At 46.1% G+C, this 23710-nt stretch overlaps 1 protein-coding gene across 4 annotated transcripts in view; it reads left to right on the forward strand.

Moving 5' to 3' along the window:
* Positions 1–23710, forward strand: part of TSPAN18 (tetraspanin 18) — a 200226-nt gene that overhangs the window by 27043 nt on the left and 149473 nt on the right. For all 4 annotated transcript variants that reach the window (XM_030917946.1, XM_030917945.1, XM_010371029.2 and 1 more), the window contains exon 2: positions 9576–9662. The gene's annotated coding sequence lies outside the window, so the exon portion shown is untranslated. The remainder of the gene's footprint in view (positions 1–9575; positions 9663–23710) is intronic.

Raw genomic sequence — 23710 nt, forward strand, 5'->3', positions numbered from 1 at the left:
TGCTTTCAGACAGCAAAAAGAGGGAGCAGATGTGGGACGATGCCCACCGATGGCAAGAGGTTTTGGGCTACACACGCTCTTTCCTACTCAGTTGGCCAACTTGGCTGTGTCCGTCTGTGGCAGGTCCTACACAGGAGGGCATCCAGAAACCCTGGCTGGCATGTGCTGTCTGCAGAAAAGCCCCAGACCAGATGGGAGGCGTGAGGGGAGATGATTCTTAATAGCAGTTGCATTGAGAATAAACAGTCTCACGCAATCATTTACGGGGATTGGGACATTCCCCCCCTCCCTGGCCCTTCCACCCTCCTCATCCCACCAAGAGCTAATGGGCTCAGATTGGGAGGCCCGTGCCTCTGGGTTGACCCTCGGGGCCCCTTGCTGACGGTGCCCGGAGCCTGCTGCACTGTGTCAAGTACAGTAGAGAATGGCCTCCTCTTCCTGAGCGGGAATAGATCCCCATCTTTCTGAGGATGTCATGGTTTCACTTCAGCCCCACTGAGACCCTGAGGCACAATTAGCCAGGCTGATTGGAACTCATTCTGGGAACAAAGGGTGCTGGGCCCAGTGACAGGGTGAGCAGGTGGGAAGCGCTTCCCTCCTCCAGTCAGACAAGTGCAGGTGGAGAGCCCGGCAGACACTGCAAGGTTCTCAGCGCTCAGGTGGCTTCATTAAAGGCTGCCCTGGGGTTTGCTGAGCTGGGGACGCAGCCGCAAGGCGTCCTGAGCATGCCTTGGCTCCCCTCCCTCTCCCCCGCCCCCACACCAACTCCCTACGTAGCTAATTTAAAACAAAGCAAAACAAAGCCCTGGCTTTGCTTTGGAGCCATAAACTGCAGAGCTTTTATCTGTCAACAAGCAATACATCAGGCTGGCAGTGGCCCAGCCTGGATCCTGTGGCCTGGCATCAGCGTGGGAAAGGACGTCTGAGGCTGAGCTGGTGTCCAGGGTCTCCCTGAGGACTCTGCCCCTTCTTGGGGCATAAGGCCAAGTTCTTGTGGCCTCGGGACTCAGAAGGGTGGCTATTTCTCCTAGGAGCCAGGAAGAGATGTAGGGTGGCTAGGGTTGAGAGTACAGGGCCAGGGTGGGGAGAAGAGGAGACAGAGAGAGAAATGGAAAGAGAGGGAGAGAGAGAGATGGAGGAGGGAAGAGGGAGATGGAGAGAGAAATTGCCAACAGAAGCTAACCAGGGAAAGGCTTATCACTGGGTTGGTCAACTGTCTGTCTCCCTTTGTTCCTTGCTACCTCTTCCAGGAAGTCTTCCTGGCTCTCCTCCTTCTCTGAAATCTGACTGACTTGGGATTCTAGGACATCAAGAGACTCTAAACTAGTGGTCTTCAATGTTATCTGGAAACTTAATATATAAATTATTAGGAAGTCCAGTTGTTGTGAATTAAGTGTCTGTTGTGTGTGTGTGGAGGGGTGTAGCCCCCATCTGTTCTTTGTGAGAACAAAAAGGAGGGAGGGAGGGAGGGAAGGGTTCCCAGGGGAATAACTTGGAATCATGAATCATAGCTACTCCCTATTTTTCCCCACTTTTTTTTTTAGTTGTCATAAAATACACAACATAAAATTTACCATCTTGGCCATTTTTAAGTACACAGTTCAGTTATTTTAAATACATTCATAATGTTGTGCAATCGTCCATGCCATCCATCTCCATAACTCTTTTCATTTTGTAAAATGGAAAATCTATATCCATTAAGCAATAATTCTTCCCATTTCCCTCTCCTGCCAGCCCCTAGTAACCTCCATTATATTTCCGGTCTCTATGATTTTAACTATTCTACATGTGGAATCATGCAGTATTTGTCTTTTGTGACTGACTCTTTAAAATTTAGCATAGCATTTCCAAGGTTCATCTATGTTGTAGCATGTCAGAATTTCCTTCTTTTTTAAGGCTGAATAATACACCATTGTGTAGATAGACCACATTTTGCTTATCCATTCATCTATCGATGGACACTTGAGTTACTTGCATATTTTAGCTGTTGTGAATAATCCTACTCTGAATATGAGTGTACAAATACCTCTTTGAGACCCTACTTTCTTTTCCTACTGTCTTGTTCCTGATCTTAGAAGAGAAGCTTTTGGTCTTTCAGCATTGAATATGATGTTTGCTATTTGCTGTGGGTTTTTCATATGTGACTTTTACTGTTTGGAGATAGTTTCATTATATTTTTAGTTGAATGTTTTTATTATAAAAGGATGTTGAATTTGTCAAGTGCTTTTTCTTTTGGGTATATACTCAGAAGTAGAATTGCTGGAGCATATGGTAATTCTATTTTTAATTTTTTGAGGAACTGCCATACCATTTTCTACAGTGGTTGTACCATTTCACATTCCCACCAACAGTGGGAACAGGGTTCCAGTTCCTTCACATCCTAGCCAACACTTGTTATTTTCTGTTTTTTTTTTTTTTTTTTTTTTTTTTTTTTAATAGTAGCCAAGCCAGTGGGTGTGAAGTTGTATCTCATTGCAGTTCTATTTATTTATTTACACTTGATCTTAGCCAAATGGCTGATAAATGATTATTGATTGATTGATTGATTTGAGACAGGGTCTCACTGTGTTGCCCAGGCTGGAGTGCAGTGGTGTGATCTTGACTCACTACAGCCTCTGCCTCTTATCCTTAAGTGATCATCTTGCATCAACCACCCAAGAAACAGGGACTACAGGCATGTGCCACCGTGGCCAGCTGATTTTTTGTATTTTTTGTAGAGACAGAGTTTTGCTATGTTGCCCAGGTGGGTCTTGGACTCCTGGGCTCAAGAGATCCACTCACCTCTTCCTCCCAAAGTGCTAGGATTACAGGCAGTGTGAGCCACTGAGCCTGGTCTCATTGCAGATTTTGATTTGCATTTCCCTAATGTTTAGTGATGTTGAGCATATTTTCTTATACTTACTGACTGTATATCATCTTTGGAGAAATGTCTTTTAATCTTCTCTGCCCATTTTTTAATTGGGATTTTTTGTTGCTGCTGAGTTTGAGTTTTCTGTATTTTCTGGATATTAATTCTTTGTGAGATATATGATTTGCAATTATGTTCTTCCATTCCATGGGTTGCCTTTTTGCTTTGTTTGTATTGTCATTTGATACACAAATTTAAAATTCTTTCATGAAGTCTGGTTTGTCTGTTTTTCCTTTTGTTGTCTGGGCTTTTAGTGTCATATCCGAGAAATCATTACAAAATCCAATGTCAAATTGCTCTGGCTAGAACTTCTAATACAATTCTATGTTGAATAGAAGTGGCAAAAATGGTCATCCTTGTCTTATTCTTGTTGCTAGAAGAAAAGTTTTCAGTCTTTCACCATTGAATATGATGTTTGCTGTTTGCTGTGAGTTTTTCATATGTGGCGTTTACTGTTTTGAGATAGTTTTCTTGTATTTTTAGTTGAATGTTTTTATTATAAAAGGGTGTTGAATTTGTCAAATGCTTTTTATGCATTATTTTATATAATTGTGTGGGGGTATTTTCCTCTTCATTCTGTTGATGTGGAGTATTACCTTGATTTTTGTATGTTTAACCATCCTTGCATTCCAGAAATAAGTCCCACTTGGTCATGGTGTATAATCATTTTAATATGCTGCCAAATTCGGGTTGATAATATTTTGTTGGGGATTTTTGCATTAGTGCTCATAAGGGATATTGGTCTGTAGTTTTCTTTTCTTGTAAGTGTCTTTGTCTGGTTTTGGTATCAGAATAATGCTTGGCTCATTGCCCTTTTTACAGAAAGTAGCAGCAGAATATATTTTACAAAATTCCTGCTGCTTCTATTTATCGAGTGTTTATGATAGGCTGGGTACTGTGGGAATCATTTGCAATCTATTAGCTCATCCAATCCCTAGCTCAAGCCTGTGAGGTGGGACTATGATTGTCCATACTTTGCAGGTGGATATCCTGATATTTGCTGGGATAGAGAACTTTACTGAGGTCACATTGGTAGCAAGAGGCAGAACTGAGATTTAAACTCAGATCTATGGGGGCACACAAGCCTGACTTCTTAACCACAGTGCTTTACATTAATTTCATGCTGGGGGCTCCTCATCTCCTACCATGTTTCCTACCCCTGTTGCAGATAGGCAGCAGGCTACACTGCGGAATTAGTCCCTATGCAAAGCCCATTCACAGGAACCATCCAAACAGTGCTATGCTGTTCAGTTATCCTGACCCTTTATTGATTTTAGAGTTCCCCCAAAATGGCATCTTTTCAGGGCTTCTATCAGCAGCTGTCCTTCTGCTATACATCAGGCAGTTTGCCTATCCCATGCCTGTTCACAGGCTGGCCTATTGAACACAGTTGGCAAAGCAACTACCCTGCATACTGGGGCTTGGCTTAGACACAGGAAAGCTTTGGTCTCCTTGTGGCACTGTTGAATTCTTCAGCATCTGGGTCAGCAAAGGCCAAGACAAGAGGCAGCTCTGACCACTCCTTCCTGAAGGCCTTATCTGTAGATCTATGGATAGAGCAGGTGGTACAGTGGAGCAAGCTAGGGGTGATGCTGTTTGACCACGTGGTCTCTGCTCAGACCCACTGACTCTGGAAGACTAAAGCTAGGCTCTTCATAGTCCTAAGAGTCTCAGTTTCTCAGGGTCTAGAGAAAATTATATAAATAGTTGAGGGTCATTCATTCCCTCTTTTTCTCACCGTTAACCTAGTTCTGTCTTCCCACATTCAGTTAACTAATTGTTTTATAGATCCACTTGTCTTCCCCCTGTCCTTCTATTCATCCCTGCATTCATCCATCTCTCCATCCACCCAGTCATCTTCCCATCCCTCAACCAATTATAGCCTAGTTCCTTCTTTCTACCATTCAGGTTCTTTTATAAATCCATTCACTACCCATCCATCCATTTCTTCTAGCAACTGTCTATCCATCCAACTATTATTTGCAGAGTCAGTAACTGAGACTCATAGAGGGAGTAAGATACCACCCATATCTTTGAGGAACTCGTAGTCTGGTAGGTGGGAAAAATCATATGAACAAAAAATATACTATTACCTATACACACAGTTGGTGGTGTGAGCCCGGAGAACAATGACTTATGCCTGTTGAGAGAGTGGGAAGGTTTCAGAAAGGAGTTAACTGAAAGAAGGTTTTGAAGGATGATTAGGAGTTTGCCAAGTGAGGGGAGGGGTGAAACTCAGGGTTAAGAAAGGAAGAGAGGAATTCCAGGAAGAGCAAACATCAGTGAAGTTGGGCTGAGCACACTCTGAGTCCAGGTGAGTACAATTTGACTGTGGGGTCTGTGCATATGGCAAAAACCTGAAGGTGGGCCTGGAAGGGAATTGGGGATCAGCTGATAAAAGGCCTTGTGTCTAGACAAAGGGAGGCCAGGGAACCCACTAAAGCAGGAGACAGACACAGTGTTTTCTGTTTATGGGCTCACTCTGACAGTGAAGGAGAGGGCAGAGTGGGGAACAAAGGCTGCAGGCTGGCAGACCAGCCAGGAGCCCGTGTGCAGCAAGCAGACAGCAGTAAGGGTGAGCCCATCCAGGGACTGGCAGGTTCTATGAGGATGGAGAGTCAAGGCTGCTTTGGGACACATGAGGTGAATAGAATCAGTAGCTGGGAAATAGACAAGAGTCTTTGATCTGGGTTTTGGTTGCACAGGGATGCTCTGTTTGTGAAAATTCAGTGGGGTGTATATTCATGGTGTGTGTGCTATTGTGTATGTATGTTATATTTCAATTAATAAAAGTAGAGTAGGAAACATCAGGAGACATATTAAAGTTTCTCATCTGGGCCTCATCCAGGACACTGAAGTGGGCTGACCAAATTTTTCTTGTAAATTGAGAGTTCCACCCCTAGTTTGGAGGAAAGAAGAGAAGGAAGAAGTGCTAGCTTTTGGGCCAGGCCTTGCAAAATGAGTGAAATTGGCTTATACTCATCATAGTTACTGCCACCTATTAAGCTTTTGTATTTTGTGGATTCTAAGGCACACTTTTTTTTTTTTTTTAACATCTTAATGTCTCTAAAACCAGGATGCATTGTACAAAAAGTGATGTCATAGTTAATTTAATTAATTGGTAGTGTTTTCTGTTTCTTAGAAGTACTTAAAATTACGGTGTCGTTATAATCCATGGAGACTTCCATTCAAGAGCCATGATATCGTGTGCCAGGCTCTCTGCTAAGTCCTGCTACACATTTCTCATGGAATCTCACAACAGCCTGTGAGTCATCAGCTGTTGTAAGCCCTGTGTCATAGATAAGGAGTCCAGGCATGATGTAGGTAGGTCACTTACTCTGGGTCACAGCTAGTAAGAACTCGATTTAGGATTTCAACCTGTGCCACCTCAAACATTCGGGAGAACTGTGTACAGAGCAAGATCAAGTCTGGGGCTGGGAGGGTTGTCGGAACTTCCCAAAGCCCAAGACTAATCAGGTCAAAGGTGACCCCCATCATCTGCCCACCAGGCTTATACTCTGCTACTTGCACCCAGGACCCGTTCCTGCTCTTAGCCCTAAACCTTGGGATTCTTTTCTCCATCTCCCAGGACAGCTCTGGCTCTAATATCTGTAGTGACTCCCCTCCCCCGCAGAGAGGAGGGGACTGCAATGAGATCTCATGGGCACGGGGTGTGTTGGGGGGGAACATTCTAAGCCCAGCTGGTTTCCTTCACACAATGCAGATTTGCTCAAATGGGAATTAGGGTTACTGCTGGGTTTTGCCTCTTCTGGCAGGCTGGTAATAAACTAATCTCCTCTGAGGCTGCAGGAAGGCAAAATTCCACCAAAGACAGGAGACAGCTTAAGGCTCTGGAGCGCAAAAACTGGAAAGTAATTTTGTTATTGACAGGCGCTGCCCACACCTCTTGACATGCAGCCCGCAGCTCCTTCCCGGCGTGGCTGCAGCTTTTAATTCCGTTAATGTGTGACATTCACCCAGGCTGCGTGGCTGACAGGCACTCTTGACACTAATACGTGTTCTGTGCAGTCCCTGGAGCTCATAAAAGCTCATTATCAGTTCTGAGCCAGTAAATGCAGTTCCTGGCTCAGGTAGATCTGAGTTCCTCTGCGATGCTGCAGACAGTAGAGCAGGGACATCTGCGCCAGCCAAGTCCCACACACCTCCCTTTGTCCAGGGCCCTCAGCCTCCCAGGCCACTGGAATGTGCCTAGGGAAGCCATTCCATAGGCAGAGCCCTGGGTTCAAATTTATATCCAAGAAAAGGGGTTCCTTCTGCCCTGCACTGTGAGGTGACTCAATCCAGCGTTTTGGAAAGGCAGTTTGTCAGCACTACCCAAAGGCGGAATGTGGCCAGCCTCTCCTCTGCCCACTTCTAAGCGTCTGGGCTTTGGAATTGCAAGAACATTTCTACACCAAGATGGGCACCCAGGGGGTCATTCCAGCGAAGCTATAGAGGCCAGAAATAGAAATATTTGACAGAGCCACGGTGGGAAATAAACAAATGGTAAATAAATTATGACCCACATGTACTACGGGATACTGTGCAGCTATGAAAAGGACTCAAGAAGATCCATTTTGGATGTGAAATCATTGACAAGTGATGTTGTAGAATATGTATGGTAAGATCCCATTTTTGTAAAAAGTCACACTGCATGTGTAGTCACATAGGTTCATGCTTACACACACATGCATACATGCATTTGATTAGGTAGAATAAAGTCTAGAGGGTCTCACTCCAGAGTGTTTGCAGTGGTTCTGCCTGTTAAACAGGATGGCTGGTAAGGAAGCACATACACTTTTGTAGTTAAAAATGAAAAATTTACATATACATACAAATAACTTGCCAAAGGTCATACCTATATATACACGTGTGTGTGTGTGTGTGTGTGTGTTTATGGGTTTATAAATGTAACAAATTCCTCTGATTGTAGCCTTAGTCTGGTTCATGATGCATGAGGTCTCCCTGCACTGACACTGCCTGGATGGACACTTGAGGCCCAGATAGCCAAATAAAATGAGGTCCCATCCTCCAGCCAATCCCTGTTTCCCATCAGTTAATGGAAGTCCTGAGACTCCCTTGCATGCATGAGCTGCCCTGATGCTGGGGTCTGTGGGGTAGACCTTGAACTCATCGCCTTCCTGCTTACGCCCCTCCCACTGTGGAGATGGCACTAGCACCAGGCTTCCCATGGCCGAAGTTCTAGTCCCAGCTCTAGAACTAGCACTAGTTCTAGTCCCAGCAGTAGAACTTCCCATGGCCGAAGTTCTAGTCCCAGCTCAGCCTCATTTCAGTAGTGTGACCTTGGGCAAGTTATTTAACTCCTCTGAGCTCACATTCCTCATTCCTGAAATGGTGACACTTTCTTCTGGGGTCGTAAGGGGTGTCAGGATGATCATCATTATCATCCGAGAGACCTGAAACTTGATCAGGGCTTCCACTGTGCAGCTAGTCTCTGAGGGCAGGAGGAGCCTGGGAGGGGAGAGATTAGGGAACTTCACTTTCTCCCCTGTGCTCTGGAGGCTGTAAGTTTTGCTCGTATTTCTCAGCTGTGCATGTGACTGAGCCAGTCTCTCGGGACTGGCCTGTCTCTGCTGGCAGGTATGTGGCCTGGACATGGTGAATTTGATCCTTCTCTGGTGACCTGGGGATGCTTCATCAAACTGACAGAAGGGAAGGGTTGGAGAGGCTGGACTTCTAACCCCACTGGCATTCTGGAACTGAGTTCTTTTTTCACCACCAGAGGCTTTCCTTACTGTTACTTATCTCTTCATGGATAGCAGACCTTGAAAGTGCTGGGTCTGCTCAAAGAGTCTGCATTCATTAGGCAATGATTAATTCTTTTTCCTATTTTCAAAATGACTCAGAAAGCCTTTTTTTCAGCCTGAGGAAACCGGAGTTCCCACACTAAGTTGATAATATTCTAGCTAGAAGCAAAGAAACACAGTGTGATGTTTTGATTAGCATGTTCAATGCCATCACATGGATGTACAGGCTCTGGGCTGACTTGGGAAGATTGAAAATATGCCCCCATTCACAGGCTCTGGAGACGTATCCTGGGAAGCTTTGTGGGGCTGGTGTTCAGTCCTGCCTTTCCAGCTATATGAGTCCAGTCTTGCACTGCTATAAAGAAATACCTGAGACTGGGTAATTTATAAAAAAAAGATTTGATTGGCTCACAGTTCTATAGGCTGTACAGGAAGCATGACAGTATTTGCTTCTGAGGAGGCCTCAGGAAACTTACAATCATGGTGGAAGGGGAAGCACGCACAGTGACATGGTAGGGACAGGAGCAAGAGAGAGAGGGAAAGGTGCTACGCACTTTTAAACAACCAGATCTCACGATATCTCACTCAAGAAAACAGCACCGAGGGGAGGGTGCTAACCCATTCATGAGAAACTATCTCCATCATACAATCACCTCCCACCTGCCTGGATGGACATCTAAGGCCCCACCTCTGACACTGGGAATTACAATTCAATGTGAGATTTGGTGGGGACACATTTAAACCATATCACCAGCCATGGGTGCCCTGTCTGGCTTCTGTGCTTGCAGTGATGGAAGTAGGGAAAGGAGACTTTGGGGAGTGGGAGCCACATGTGGACTGAGGTGGTCCCCAAGGACTCCTGCCTTTTTGAAATGTGTTTCTCTGTCTTCTTTCTCTAGAGTGTATCCAGAAGCTACTGTCAGAAGGACACTGTAAGAGAACCTTGGCACCCCTGGACCCAAAGGAAAAGACACCAGTGGAAAGAGGTATGAAGTGGCAACGTGGCAGGGTGGCATCTTCACTTACTCGAACAAGAGGGTCTTCTCTTCTCTCTTCTTCTCTTCCTGCCCTCCAAACCACCACTTCCGTGTGAGAGGGCTCTCAGCTCTTGCCCAAGGGGCACAGGGCAGGAGAAGGGTGGCTTCACTCTTCTCCTCACCCCTAGACATTTACTCACAGATAAGGGCAATGGGGCCACCTTGGTGCAGGAAGTGAGGGTTGATGGATGGCAGGGAGTGAGCCCTTTAAGGAAGAGTAGAGCTCCTGGGGGCTTCAGGCAGGGTCATGAGGGCGCATGGAATCTGTATCAAGGACCCCTCCCTGACCTCAGCCTCCCCCATACCCACCACCGTTTTGGGACTGTGAGAAGGAGATCGCTTCCTAGGGTGATTACCATCCCTCTGCCCTCAATTCTCTTTTGAACAAAGTCTAAATCCACAAGTACTAGGGTCAATCACCACATTCTATGGTGAAACTGAGAACAGAAAAGCCTTGGTCTGCTTCGGAGGCTCTGGAAAGTCCTTTTTGAGCTGACCATGATTCTGGGACTTGTGATGGGCTGGGTGGCCTCATGGAAGCTTTCTGGATGAAAAGCCAAGATGTCTGTCCTCTGAGCAGCCTCGACCAACAGTGTGACTTATAAGTCATTTCCCTCATTGGGCCTCGTTTTCTCATTGTAAAATGAGGCAGCTGCAACTTGAATCTCTGTTCTAGCACTCACACCCTCCATTTCTGGGATTCCAAGACCAGGGCTGAAATAGAAGAAGTGACAGGTCAGGGGTTGGGAGGTTGTGGAAGGCCATGGAGAGGAGAGGGGATCTGAAAACTCCAAGGAGATCTGATTGCCTGTCTTGGGCAAAGGACGATGGCTCCAACCCTTGGTGGTAAATCATAGGGTTTGAGGTGCAAAGGAACCTGGGTTTGAGTCCCTGCCTATCAGAAGAGAAACCAGCAACATGACGGAGGGCTTCATGCCCCAGGCACAGTGTGATGCTCATTCGCTGCACCATCCCATTCTGTCCTCTTAACCGTCCTGTCATCTTGCCACTGTGATCACCTCCACACTACGGAAGAGAAAACCAGGCCTCAGAGAAGTTAGGTGACTTGCCTAAGGTCACATAGCACTGAGTAATGTCATCGAGATTTGAAGCCACTGCCTGAACTGCCATACAATTCTTGTGTCTTTTGCTTACTAAAGTCTGTGACTTGAAGCTTAAGATTAAAAATAATTAGACAAATCATCTCTCTGAAGCTCCATTTCCCGTTAAAAACATAAAAATGGTTTGTTTCCTTGTCCTACACCTTTTTTTTTTTTTTTTAAATTTTGGGCATCTCATGAAATCCCTGCAGGCCTTGATATTCTGATCTCTAAAATGGGACAGTGACACTTACTCATGGGTTGCTTTGGGGAAGACGAGGAAGACTTAGGAAGCTCCCCACACTGTTTCCTATACGTGTGCCCTCCACACCCACTCCACCTGTTTCCCCTGCCTGGGCTGCTGGCAGGTGTATGGGGTGTGCAGATTGTGAAGTGCTTCACTACTGCCTAATGGCATTTTCTATTTCGGCTGCCTCTGCGCCCATAGTCGGAAAGCACTCGGCCACTTTCTTAGTCACCAATCTGATAGTTCACTCGCCCTTCTGGAGTGTGCCGCTGGCTGCCCTAGATTATTTTAGGCTGGAATCCAAGACAGGGTGGCCAGCTCCCAGGGGCAGATAAAACAGGGCCAGGCTGAGGCTTTAGTGGACAGTGTGGGAGGAGCAGCAAGGCCTGGGGCCTGCTTGGGCTGTCCCTCACTGATAGCGTCTGTGTCCCACGGCTCACCCTGCCAGCTGCCAGGACCATAATCTTAATTGTAAACCTCCTGGCAGCAGCTGCCCTGATCCCCACAGGAAGCAGTTGCCTTATCACAGAGCCTGGATCCTGCCCAGTATTCTTAATCTGGAGAAGGCACTGAAGTGAGTCAGGAAAAACTTCCCGTCCCCAGGACCTTTCTTCTTGGGGATATTTCTCCATCAGGGGAAGCCGTGGGCCTCAAGCCTCGGTGTGTAAGAGGAAAAAATCTCTTTAAGTGCAGAGCAAAGCAGTAGGGTTGCTATTGTTCTTGGTTTACTTTCAGGAGGACAGCCCAGGGAGCAGAGCTATTTAGCCTTGCCCCTCTTGTTAGCCAGGAAACAGATAAACGTTATAGCATCACAGGGAAAATATAAAGACGACCATAAAGCAACAGGCAGAGAGGCATACGCTGTCATGGAAAAGCTTTGCTGGGGTTTTGGAGCTAGAAGGATGGGGGCTGAGTCCCAGCTCTGCCCTTCAGTACTGTTTGGCTTGGGGGCGAGTGACTTGATCCCCCACAGCCTCAGTTTTTTCATCTGTAAGATGGGCAAAGAGCATGCACCCCACTGGGTGGTTGTGAGGTCAAGGTGACTACCATGGGAAGCCCCTGTTTGCTTTGAACAATGGCAGCCCCCTTGGAATAGTGTAGCCTCCCAAGGTGACCTCCTTGAAGAGTGCCAGGCTCTTGGGATGTAAGAGCTGGGTGTTTGTAACCAAACAGTGGGGTTACCCTGGAGACACATACCTCCTTCTGTGCAAGGTCTAAAAAAGGGCTGTAAGAGGGACCTGGGTTGTGTCAGCTCCCTATCTTGATGTGCTATCTCTTAGAGCCACGTCAAGTGTGAGCAGTTCATCCCAAGTCTCTAGCTGATGGCTGACACTTCACTCACAGCCATCTTTACTGGACTTTTTTGTGGATAATTGTGTTTTTTTTGTTTTTTTTTTTTGAGACGGAGTCTTGCTCTGCCACCCAGGCTGGAGTGCAGTGGCCGGATCTCAGCTCACTGCAAGCTCCGCCTCCCGGGTTTACGCCATTCTGCCTCAGCCTCCCAAGTAGCTGGGACTACAGGCGCCCGCCTCGTCGCCCGGCTAGTTTTTTTTTTTTTTTGTATTTTTAAGTAGAGACAGGGTTTCACCATATTAGCCAGGATGGTCTCGATCTCCTGACCTCATGATCCACCCGTCTCGGCCTCCCAAAGTGCTGGGATTACAGGCTTGAGCCACCGCGCCCGGCCTGTAGATAATTGTTAATCCTACCCACACTCCAGAAGGCAGTCATTCATAAGCTCTTTCAATGATTCCAGGCTTCATGTCTAAAAAGCAGCAAGGTAAGGACCCAAACACAGGGTTCCTAGCCCAAGGACAGTGTGTTTGTGGGAGCTTCTCATGGCACTCTCTGCACCTAGAGGCACCCGCTGTGCCCACGGTGGCACTCTTCTCCAATTCACCACCCAGTCTTGCACTGAGTGTGGTGCTAAGTCAGAAATGAAAGTCCCCTGATGTTTTCATCTCCCCAGCCAGCCCTTTGAGGCAGGCTGAGTGAGAGAAGGCAATTTCTATGGATTCCCCAGGCTTCAGTTTATCTTTTTTTGTTATTGTTGCTCAACCTTTTGGTGTTCTATCTAAGAAACCGTTGCCAAATTTGAGGTCATAGAGATTTACTCCTGTGCTTTATTCTAAGAGTTTTATTTAGCTCCTACATTTAGGTCATTGATCTTTTTGAGTTAATTTTGATATATGGAGTGAGGTAGGGATTCAGTATCATTCTAGTGTATGTGGACATCCAGTTGTCCTTGCACTATTTGTTGAAGAGAACTATCTTTTCTCTAGTGTATTACCTTTGCTCCTTTGTCAAATATCAGTTGACGTATATATGTGGCTCTATTTCTGGGCTTTCTATTCTGTGCCAATAATCTGTCTGTACTTTCACGAATACCACGCCATTTTATTACTGTATCTTTATAGTAACTCTTAAAGTTGGGTAGTGTCAATTCTTCCAACATTGTTCTTCTCTTTCAATTTTGGGTTGACTATTCTGGGTGTTTTGCTTCTCCAAATAAACCTTAGAATCAGTTTGTTGATATCCATAAAAAAACTTGCAGGATTTTGATTGGGATTGTCTTGAATCTATAGATCAAGTTGGGAAGAACTGACATCTTGACAGTATTGAATCTTCCTATTTTTGAACATTGACTATTTTTCAGTGTTTTCATTTATTTACTTCTTTGATTTCTTCAATCTAGTTTTGTAGTTTTCCTCATACAGATCTTATATATATTTTATTAGCCTCAAATTTCTCATAATTGAGTATGATATTAACTATTGGTGTTTTGTAGATGCTCTTTATCAACTTGAGGAAGAAGATCCCCTTAATTCCTAGTTTGCTGAGAGTTTTTATCATGAATAGGTGTTGGATTTTGTCAAATGCTTTTTCTGCATTTATTGATATGATCGTGCAATTTTTCTTCATTAGGTTGTTGATATGATGGTTTATATTATTTGATTTTTTTCTTTCTTTCTTTCTTTCTTTTTTTTTTGAGACCATCTTGCTCTGTTGCCCAGGCTGGAGTGCAGTGGTGTGATTTCTGGTCACTGCAACCTCTGCCTTCCAGGTTTAAGAAATTATTTGCCTTAGCCTCCTGAATAGCTGGGATTACAGGCACATGCCACTATGCCCAGCTAATTTTTTTTTTGTATTTTAGTAGAGATGAGGTTTCACCATTTTGGCCAGGCTAGTCTTGAACTCCTGACCTCGTGATCCACCTGCCTCGGCCTCCCAAAGTGCTAGGATTACAGGCGTGAGCCACTGCACCCAGCCTATTATTTGATGTTTTAATATTGAACCAATTTTGTGTACCTGGAATAAATCTCAACTGATCATGGTATCTAAGACCTTTTATACATTCTTGGGTTTAATTTGTTAATATTTGTTGAGGATTTTTGCATTTACATTCATGAGAGATATTGGTCTGTAGTTTTCTTGTAATGATTTTTTCTGGTTTAGGTATCAGCATAATGATGGTCTCACAAAATGAGTTCTCTCCACTTCTATACTCTGGAAGAGATTATTGAGAATTGGTATAATTTCTCCCATAAGTGTTTGTTAGAATTCACCAGTGAACTCACCTGGCCTGATGCTTTCTTTCTTTGCAAGGTTTATTGATTAGATTTCTTTAATAAATATAGGCCTATTAAGACTGTTAATTTCGCCGGGCGCGGTGGCTCAAGCCTGTAATCCCAGCACTTTGGGAGGCCGAGACGGGCGGATCACGAGGCCAGGAGATCGAGACCATCCTGGCTAACATGGTGAAACCCCGTCTCTACTAAAAAATACAAAAAACTAGCCGGGCGAGGTGGCAGGCGCCTGTAGTCCCAGCTACCTGGAAGGCTGAGGCAGGAGAATGGCGTAAACCTGGGAGGTGGAGCTTGCAGTGAGCTGAGATCCGGCCACTGCACTCCAGCCTGGGCGACAGAGCCAGACTCCGTCTCAAAAAAAAAAAAAAAAAAAAAAAAAGACTGTTAATTTCTTTTTTGTGTGAGCTTTGGCAGATTGTATCTTTCTAGGAATTGGTACATTTTATCTAAGTTATCAGATTTGTAGGCATAAACTTGTGCACATTTGTGGGCATAGAGTTGTGTATTTCTTTTATCCTTTCATGTCTATGGGACATTCCCATGTCTATGGGAACTGTAGTGATATCCCCTTTTTCATTTCTGATATTAGTAATTGGTGTCTTTTCTGGTTTTTCTTAGTTAACCTAGCCAGAGTTCTATTGATTTATAGATCTTTTCAAAGAACCAGCATTTGGATTTGTTGAATTGATTTCATGTTTTCTGAAGGCTACGTTTTAATCATGGCTCTATCACTAAGTATCTGAGGGATCTTATGGGTAAATCTCTTTGATTTTACATCTCGGTTTTTACATCTTCAGAATGGTGTGGCGATAGCAATGCCTAGCCCTGAGTTGACTTGAGGGCAAAGGTCAAATGTAAGTACACATTCATTTATTCAGCAAATATTTGTTGAGACCCTACCATGTACCTGGCACTGCTCTACATGCTGGGAATATCATTTTGAATGAAATAGCAGAGTCTCAGCCCTTATGGAGCTTGCCTTCTGGTTGAGGGAAACAGAAACCAAACAAATACATTTGAATATCAGGTGCCATTAGGTACTATGAAGTTCAATAATGACTGGAAGGGGCAGGGAGTGACTCAGGTGGTGGGTTGGGGGAGGATTGCTATTATGGATAGGAGGTACAGGGAAGGTACCTCCTAGTCAGATGTAATCTGAGCAGACACCTGAAGGCAATGAGGAATAAGCCTTGACGTAATCTGGGGGAAGAGCCTTCCTATATGAGGGAATAGCAAGAGTAAGGCACATTAGGCTGGCTGGCAAGTTAGAGGACCAGCGAGGATGCCGGGGTGCTACCCCCATGGTAGTGTGGGTGGAGAGGAGGCCAGGAGTGAATTGGAGGCCCAGCCTGCACAGTGCTGCTAGCTAGGGTGAAAGCTTTGTATTTTGATTCTAAAGGGTCTAAGTTTGGCAGGAAGCCAGTAAGCAAGAAAGAGACTGGATCAAATTTATATTTTACTAAGATCACTCTGGCTGCTGGGTGGAGGGCAGTCTGCAGGGAGAAGGGAGACCAGTACAAACACTCATGTTGGAATCCATGGAAGAGGCAAGGTGGCTTGGAAGGTGGAATGTGGTGGAGGTGCTGAGAAGCCACAACATTCAGGATCTATTTTGAGAGCAAAGTTGATAGGACTTGCTGATACGATGGGGGTGAGAGAAAGAGGAGTCAAGGTCAACCACAGCTTCTGGCCTGAGATGGAAGAGCCTAGGGTGGGTTCTGGCAGAGAGTGGAGGGAGGGCATATTGAGTTCTTCTCAGGCATTTTAAGTTGAGATGCTTATTAATCACTAAAGTGGAGGTGGAGAGGAGTGGCTGGAGATATGCACCTGGGGTTCAGGGGTGAGGGTGGGGCTGGTCTCCAAATTTGAGAGCCATCAGCTTATAGAGAGTATTTCAAACCTTTGACCATAATGAGATTACTCAGGAAGTGAGTGAAGATGCAAAAGATGATGGAGGACTGAGCCACTGTCAAGGGCAGTCATGTGTTGTTTGAGAAAATTCTGGTCCCAGGCAAGGGTGGATATACTGAGCAGAAGTGTGCACCTTAGGCAGGGGTAAAGGTGAGAGGCTTGAGGATGAGTGGAGAAATGAAGCTCTGTGCCTTGCTGCAAGGTCTGGCTGGATCATCTAATGTCTTTGTTGGATCATTCATTCATTCGTTCATTCATATGAACCAAAACACTTATCAAGTGTCAATTGTGCTGGAAGCACAAGGCTATTTACCTGTGGGCCCCAGATGTAAATGACACGTAGTGCCTGAGCTGGAGGAGGCCATCATTCAGCTGTTGATGCCTGACATAAAATGTGACAGGTGCAGCAGAGGCATTCCTAGGTGTGTTAGTCAGCTTTTCCAGAGAAACAACCAATAGAATATACAGTCAGCTGGATATACAGATAGGATATCAGGATATATATCCGATAGGATATACAACCCTCTGTGTCCATGGGTTCTGCATCTGTGGATTCAACCGTGAACCAAAAATATTCTAGAAAAAAACTGCAAAATAATACAAAAACTCCCAATACAGTGTATTAGCTATCATGAGTAAACTAGAGATGATTTAAAGTATACAGGAGGATGTGCATAGGTTATAAGCAAATACTATTCCATTTTATATCAGGGACTTGAGCATTAATGCATTTTGATATGGAAGAGGGTCCTGGAACCAAGGGATGGTTACCTCCATGGATTCTAAGAGATGACTGTTTATATAAAGAGATTTATTATGAAGAATTGGCTCATGTGACTATAGAGGCTGAGAAAAAAAAAGTCCTGAGATCAGCACTTTAGGTTTGTGACTCAGGAGAGTTGATGGTGTCAGTTCCAGTCCAAGAAGAGGAGAAGTCCAGTGTTCCAGCTCAAGAAGTCAGACTGGTGAAATTTCCCCTTACTCAGCCTTTTGGTCTATTCAGGTCTCCAGTTGATTGGATAAGACACAGCTGCACTAGGGAGGGCCATCTGCTTTACTCAGTTTATGTACTTAAATGTCAATTTCATCCAGAAACACCCTGGAAGACACTCCCAGAATAATGTTTGACCCAAATTATCCATCACTCTAGGATATTTGACACCTAGAGCACATGATTTTTGTATACTTGCTTCCTCTATACCACAAAATTATTTTCAGTAATAATGATGAAATAAAATCAATTAGAATAATGGCCAGAAAAGAGACTGAAAATTTTGTGAACTTTGTATTTATAACCATGCCAGTAAGCAAACATTATGACATGAAAAAGTAGAAAGGTAATGGGTCAACAGTTCTTAATTACATTAATAGATAATTTGACAAAAGAGAAAATAATACATGAAGAAACTTGCAAAATGCATTAATGCTTAAGTCCCTGATATAAAATGGAGTAGTATGTGCTTATAACCTATGCACATCCTCCTGTATACTTTAAATCATCTCTAGTTTATTCATGATAGGTAATATACTGTATTGGGAGTTTCTGTATTATTTTGCATTGTCATTTATTTATTTATTTTGAGATGGAGTTTCACTATTTCTGCCCACGCTGGAGTGCAATGGCGCCATCTCAGCTCACTGCAACCTCCGCCTCCCGGGTTCAAGTGATTCTCCTGCCTTAGCCTCCTGAGTAGCTGGGATTACAGGCGCACACCACCACGCCCGGCTAATTTGTGTATTTTTAGTAGAGATGGGGTTTCACCATGTTGGTCAGGCTGGTCTCGAACACCTGACCTCAGGTGATCCACCTGCCTCAACCTCCCAAAGTGTTGGGATTACAGGCATGAGCCACTGCACTCGGCCCGATTCTGAAGTCTTATTCTCTAAATGAATGGGTATCACAGGATCCACACATGTTGACTTCTGACTGAATAAGTAGGTGCTCTCTGAATTCACACCTATGCAAACACAATGTGTTTTAAAGGCTAAGTAATAAAAATATGATCATTTGAAGCTTACATACATATTATTAAAACTCACCAGTGACTGCTGCAATTGTTTAGAACTTAGATCACCAAACAATTTTTTTTTTTCTCAAAGTGGAGTGCTTTATCACTGACATTGTTTAGAACTGTCAGCTTTTAGTGGGTTTTAGGTTTGTTTTAAAATTCCCTACAGGCAGTTCATCCCTTTGTTGCCAGCTCCCTAGAAGGACGGCTTCCACTGCCCCGCTCTTGGTACACCCATGGCGAGATGCTCCCAAGAGGGTTGCTGTGAGGGGACGGGATGGAATGGTGGTCAGAAGGTCAGGGAGACCCTGTAACTGAGTCTTGCAATAGGACCAGGTAGTCTCCAGGTGGAATGGATGGACACAAGGCAGAGCCTCGCAGCCTGGGGACCCCTGGCATCCTGGAAGCCCTGGGTCAGTAGGTATTTGGTTGCAGTTCCTGAAAGCCGCCAGGGTTCTGAGCACCATCTGTGTACCCGTGCCTGGGGTTATGGAGAGCTGGGCACTAAAAGCTTCGTCCTCAGAGTGGCAGTTTGAAGCCTGCAAGGCTGCCTCCCTCCCAGTCCTGCGCTCCTCAGTCGGACTCCCACCCTCAGTCCCTCTCTCTCCTTCCCTTTCCCTTTCAGCAGTGCCGTGGAGGCAGTTGTTCTAATTAAAAATCGCATAAATACCAGGAGATAAGGATCCAGGGGTTTTGTTTTTTATTTCTGCCGAGACTCCCCAGAGAGTCTCTTCAGTAGGAAAGGTCCCTTTGGAGCTGAGATTTTTCTCCTGGACTTCAAAGACAGGGCTTCTTAGGAACAGAACATCTGTTTAAACTGAACTTGAACCAAGAGGCAGGCAGGCATGTCCCGTGGGAGAAGGAGGGGCAGAGCCCAAGGGTGTGGAATCTACTTTCTGTCCCTGGGGGAAGCTCCGCAGGCAGGCTCATTCCTGCATCTCACAGTGTGTCCCCATGCTGGGCAGCTTCTCTTAGTAAATGCAGAGGAAGTGATGGCAGGGGGCCCACAGGCCTGGGGCTGGGCTTTGGGCGGACTGCTGTCCAGATAGCATCCAGGCTCCTGACCTCAAAGCCTCTCCATTCAGTAGAGGTAGCAAGGAAACCTGGGGTGACAGAGTTGGCTCCTCCTGCCTGGAGGTCCCTGTGGTCCTCAGAAGTAACCTTCCAACTGGGGACCTCCCAGCTCTTGGCATTTGCATGGACAGAGCCTCCTTCATCCTCCCTTCTTCCCTCCTGATTTCCCTCCCTTCTTTTTTTCTTCCCTCCATTCACTAGGCGTCCACTGGGGTTCAGAGATGAAAAACTCCCAATACCTGACTTCGAAGGGCTCACCACCTGCTAGAACAACCAGGTTGATCTCAAAAGATAAGAAAAGTTGAGCACTTTGGTTGTGTGTGTGTGGCTGTTCTTGTTAAGGCAATGAAACAATTCAGAGCTTGGAAAATGAAGGGAAAAGAAATCATTCACTTCCTCTCTCAGGACCAGAACCTCCTTCGTTTCCTGCTTTTGTTCACACTCAGGCGTGTGTTCAATAGTTGACACCAGAAAGTCCGTTCAGTTTGGCTTCCTGCTTTTTTTCCCCCATCTCTCCTGGACTTACAGTGTGTGAGATTCCCTCCTGGGCATCACAGGGCTGGAGGACCCCTACTGTTGGACGCTCAGCTGCGTCCAGTGTCTGCTGTCACCTGCATGCCTGCTGGGAGGGGTCGCCAGGTACAGCAAATAAAATTAAAGGATGCCCAGCTAAATCTGAACTTCCTATAGACAATGACTCAATTTTTAGTATAAGTCTGCCCTGTGCAATATTTGTTCCGTGTACTATTTAGGAAGAATCACTGAAAGATTATTTGTTGTTTATCTGAAATTCAGACTTCACTGGGCATCCTATATTTTGTCTGGGAACCCTGTGCCTGGAGTATCTGCACGTGTGTAGTCAATGCTGCATTACTTAATGATAGGGAGAACTATCTGGCTGATACGTTCCTCTCTGCATTTGTGGGGAACGCTCTTCCTAACTTTAATCACTCCTGTTCCTGGCCACACTTCTGGACTGCGCTGCAGCTTAGCATACCTGGAGGTCACTGAATTCCTATAGGTCCTCTCCAGGCACGTTTCGTTCCCAGCCTCCTTCTGGGAGCCTCTAGTGACTGCAGTGGTTTGGTTTGCTCCCTCTAGTGGGGAGGGGGTGGGAGGGGGCGGTGGGAGGTGAAAAATTTGCACTCCGTTGGGCCTCTGGGGCTACTTTCTCCAGCAACCGCCAGCATCTTTGGCAAGGATGGAAACAAGGATTGTGTTCCTGCCACGCTGGAGGGAGCAAGGGCTTGAGGATGTTGCTCCAGGCTGCTAACCTATAGAGGTCGATGACATCTTTCTCTCCATCAGTGAATTTATTTTTCATTCCAAGGCAGCTTTCAGGGTGGTAAAAATATAAAGCTAAGTGGCAGACAGTTTTTTAAAAAAGTGATTGTAGGCTGGGAAGACAGGGTTTTTTGCCTTGTGGTTAAATGGATTTTCTGTTTAACTGAGGGTTAAGTAGAAAACTCGTTTTGATTCATCCTCTGTTGTTGCCAATCTTTCTAAAATGTATTAGCTGCTCCCTGGTTTTCCTAAGTGCACCATAATGACCATAATTGAATCTCTCTGCTGGCAGAGGATCCTGTGGGGCGTCTGGGCACACTGTTGTAAATGTCAGTCTTCACCAGGTGGCCCAGTTATTGGGCTTTACAGCCTACAGCGTAGGCTGGTGTGCTCTGCAGTGGCCTTCACATTCGCTGTCTTCTCATTCTGCCTGCCCAGCCACCCTGGGCCGAGACTCAGGAAAGGAATTAGTGAGACCACTGTATAGATGTAGAAACTGAGGTCCACTTGGGGGAAAGATTGGCCCGAGTCACATCTGGCTGGTGGAGGAGCTGGGGCTGAAGCCAGCAGAGACAGCTGTGGTATTGGCCCTGATTTAAATCCTGGCTCTCACTTGCTGGCTGGGAGACCATTAAGCTTCGTGAGCCTCGGTTTCTTTATCTGTGAACTGGACATGATAACCTTTCCCTGCAGAGCTACTGCTGGGGTTAAGCATGAAGATGTGGGTGGGCTGCACACCACAGCCATCATATATTTAAAGGGAAAATAGCACCCCTCCTGAAAAAGAAATCAACATACCAGTGCTGGGACCCTGTGTCCAGCTTCTTTCTGCTCTGCCGTTCTTCCTCTGAGTGCTGGTGGTTTTACAGGCAGACCCTGCAGCCGGAATGTCTGGGTTTGAGCCCTGACTCTGCCCCTGACTCTCCGTGTAACTACAGTCTGAGCCTCAGTTCCCCATCTATAAAATGAAGATCATGATCGAAAGCTGCCTCCTAGGGTTGCCATGAGGATTCAAGGGAAGGGAGCTGAGGAAGTGGGTCGGGGCTGGCCATTGTCATCCTAGTACCTGGTTGAGTGAGTCTAGTTTCACCATGTTTGTCTGGATTTGGTTCATATTCTGAGCATTTTAAAGGGATTGGGTTTGGGACCTAAGCTCCTTGTTGGTGCCCCAGGAGCCTGCATGGGCAGCCTGGGGAGGAGGAAAGATACCCCCTCTCACAATCTGGCTTTCTGTATTGTATGGCGCTTTACCACCCCCCCCCCCCCCCCCCCCCCCCGCCCCGGGTGCTTCCCCAGCCCTGGTTCTAAGGAAAGATGCTAAGAGAGACCTGCGGATAGCTTAGGAGGGGACCTAGAAGGGAGACTTCTGCCCTGCCATGGCCCCTGCAGTAGGGTCCCCTACCTGAGGGATACTGGCCCTCAAATAGCTTCCCTGTTTGGGACCTTCTGTGCTCCCCCATATGTCATACATTTCTAGCATTTCAAGAGGCATTTGTTTTTTCCCATGTTAAGGGATCCATGGAGTGAGGAGACCTATCTGTGTGTGACCTCTGAACTCTTTATGGGGGATTGGGCTGGGGGTGGGGAGGACACCCTGTCAAGGTGAGGCCACCTCATCTGGCCTCTGGGCTGCTGGCTCAGCCACCTCCTGGGTCCTGCAAGCAACTCTGCTTCAGCTCCCGGTCACCAGCACCTCCTTCTGCCAAGCTGCTGCCTTGTTCTCCAGCTTACCCACTTCCCGGGACCCCTCTGGAACTCTGTGGGGATGGGGAGGTTGCAGCTAAGTAAATAGTCACCCTATTATTTTAGGAGAGGAACAACAGCCTGTGTGCAAAGCCCCTGGGTAGGGCTGGTTTATTTATGCATTTGTCTTTAATGGGAAGGCTGAGAGAAATTGCATGGTTTGTGAATATTTACAGGCAAATTACTACAGGGAGGAAATGAATTCATTCTCTCTCCTCTCCCACTGTTAATAGATCACACTGTGGTTCCCTGAAGCCTGCCTCCCACCTCCCCCGCTTTTCTTTCTTGCAACTCCTTGTAGTCTTCATGCCAGCTCCAGGAGGGCATCTGGGTAGATGTGCCAATTTAATTTGCCATGCAGTTATTGAGCGCTAACTGTATGCCAAGCCCTGGTTCAGGGACTAGGGGTACCCAGGTAGGCACCACATGTGTGGGTTCTGTCTGCAGAGCTCTGGGGCAGGCTGACTCAGGAGAGAAGGTGCCACTTGAAGGATTTTTCCCCAGGCAGAGGGAAGAGCGTAGGAGAACCCTTGGAGGGGTGAGCAGATGGGAATTACGCTCTGGGTGGGGGGTGGGGTAGTCTTCTGGTGTGGTTAGAGCACCCATGGGAGGAAGAAGGAGGTAGAGCTAGAAATGGGGGCTGGGCTGGGTTCTTTCTAGTTCTGAACTGGGGAAGGAAGGTGGGGAGAAGGGAGAGATGGCCCAGGATGGTGCAACTTGTGTAGCTAGCCAGAAGAAGCACACCTCTTGTTTAAGGGCCTGAGTTGGCAAATAGTAACCTCTTATGGGGAGACAGGAATTTCTCCCTCATCTCCCCTTTCCTTGGGGCCAAGAGGCATAAATGGGAGGTCTCTGGGCTGTCACTCCTCCCTCTCTTTTTCCCTGCAGACATCACCAATCAATTGCAGCACTTTTGTTGGTTCCAGAATCCCCTGGAAAACAAGCTAGGCAGTCACTACCTGTTGATTCCAGCTGGCCTTCTGGAAGGAAGGTGAAGGGCCTTCTAGTAGGTGGCTGGACCTTAGGGTAGCCCCATCAGTGA

The sequence above is a fragment of the Rhinopithecus roxellana genome, chromosome 15 (assembly GCF_007565055.1).
Source record: "Rhinopithecus roxellana isolate Shanxi Qingling chromosome 15, ASM756505v1, whole genome shotgun sequence".
NCBI classification, from domain to species: domain Eukaryota; kingdom Metazoa; phylum Chordata; class Mammalia; order Primates; family Cercopithecidae; genus Rhinopithecus; species Rhinopithecus roxellana.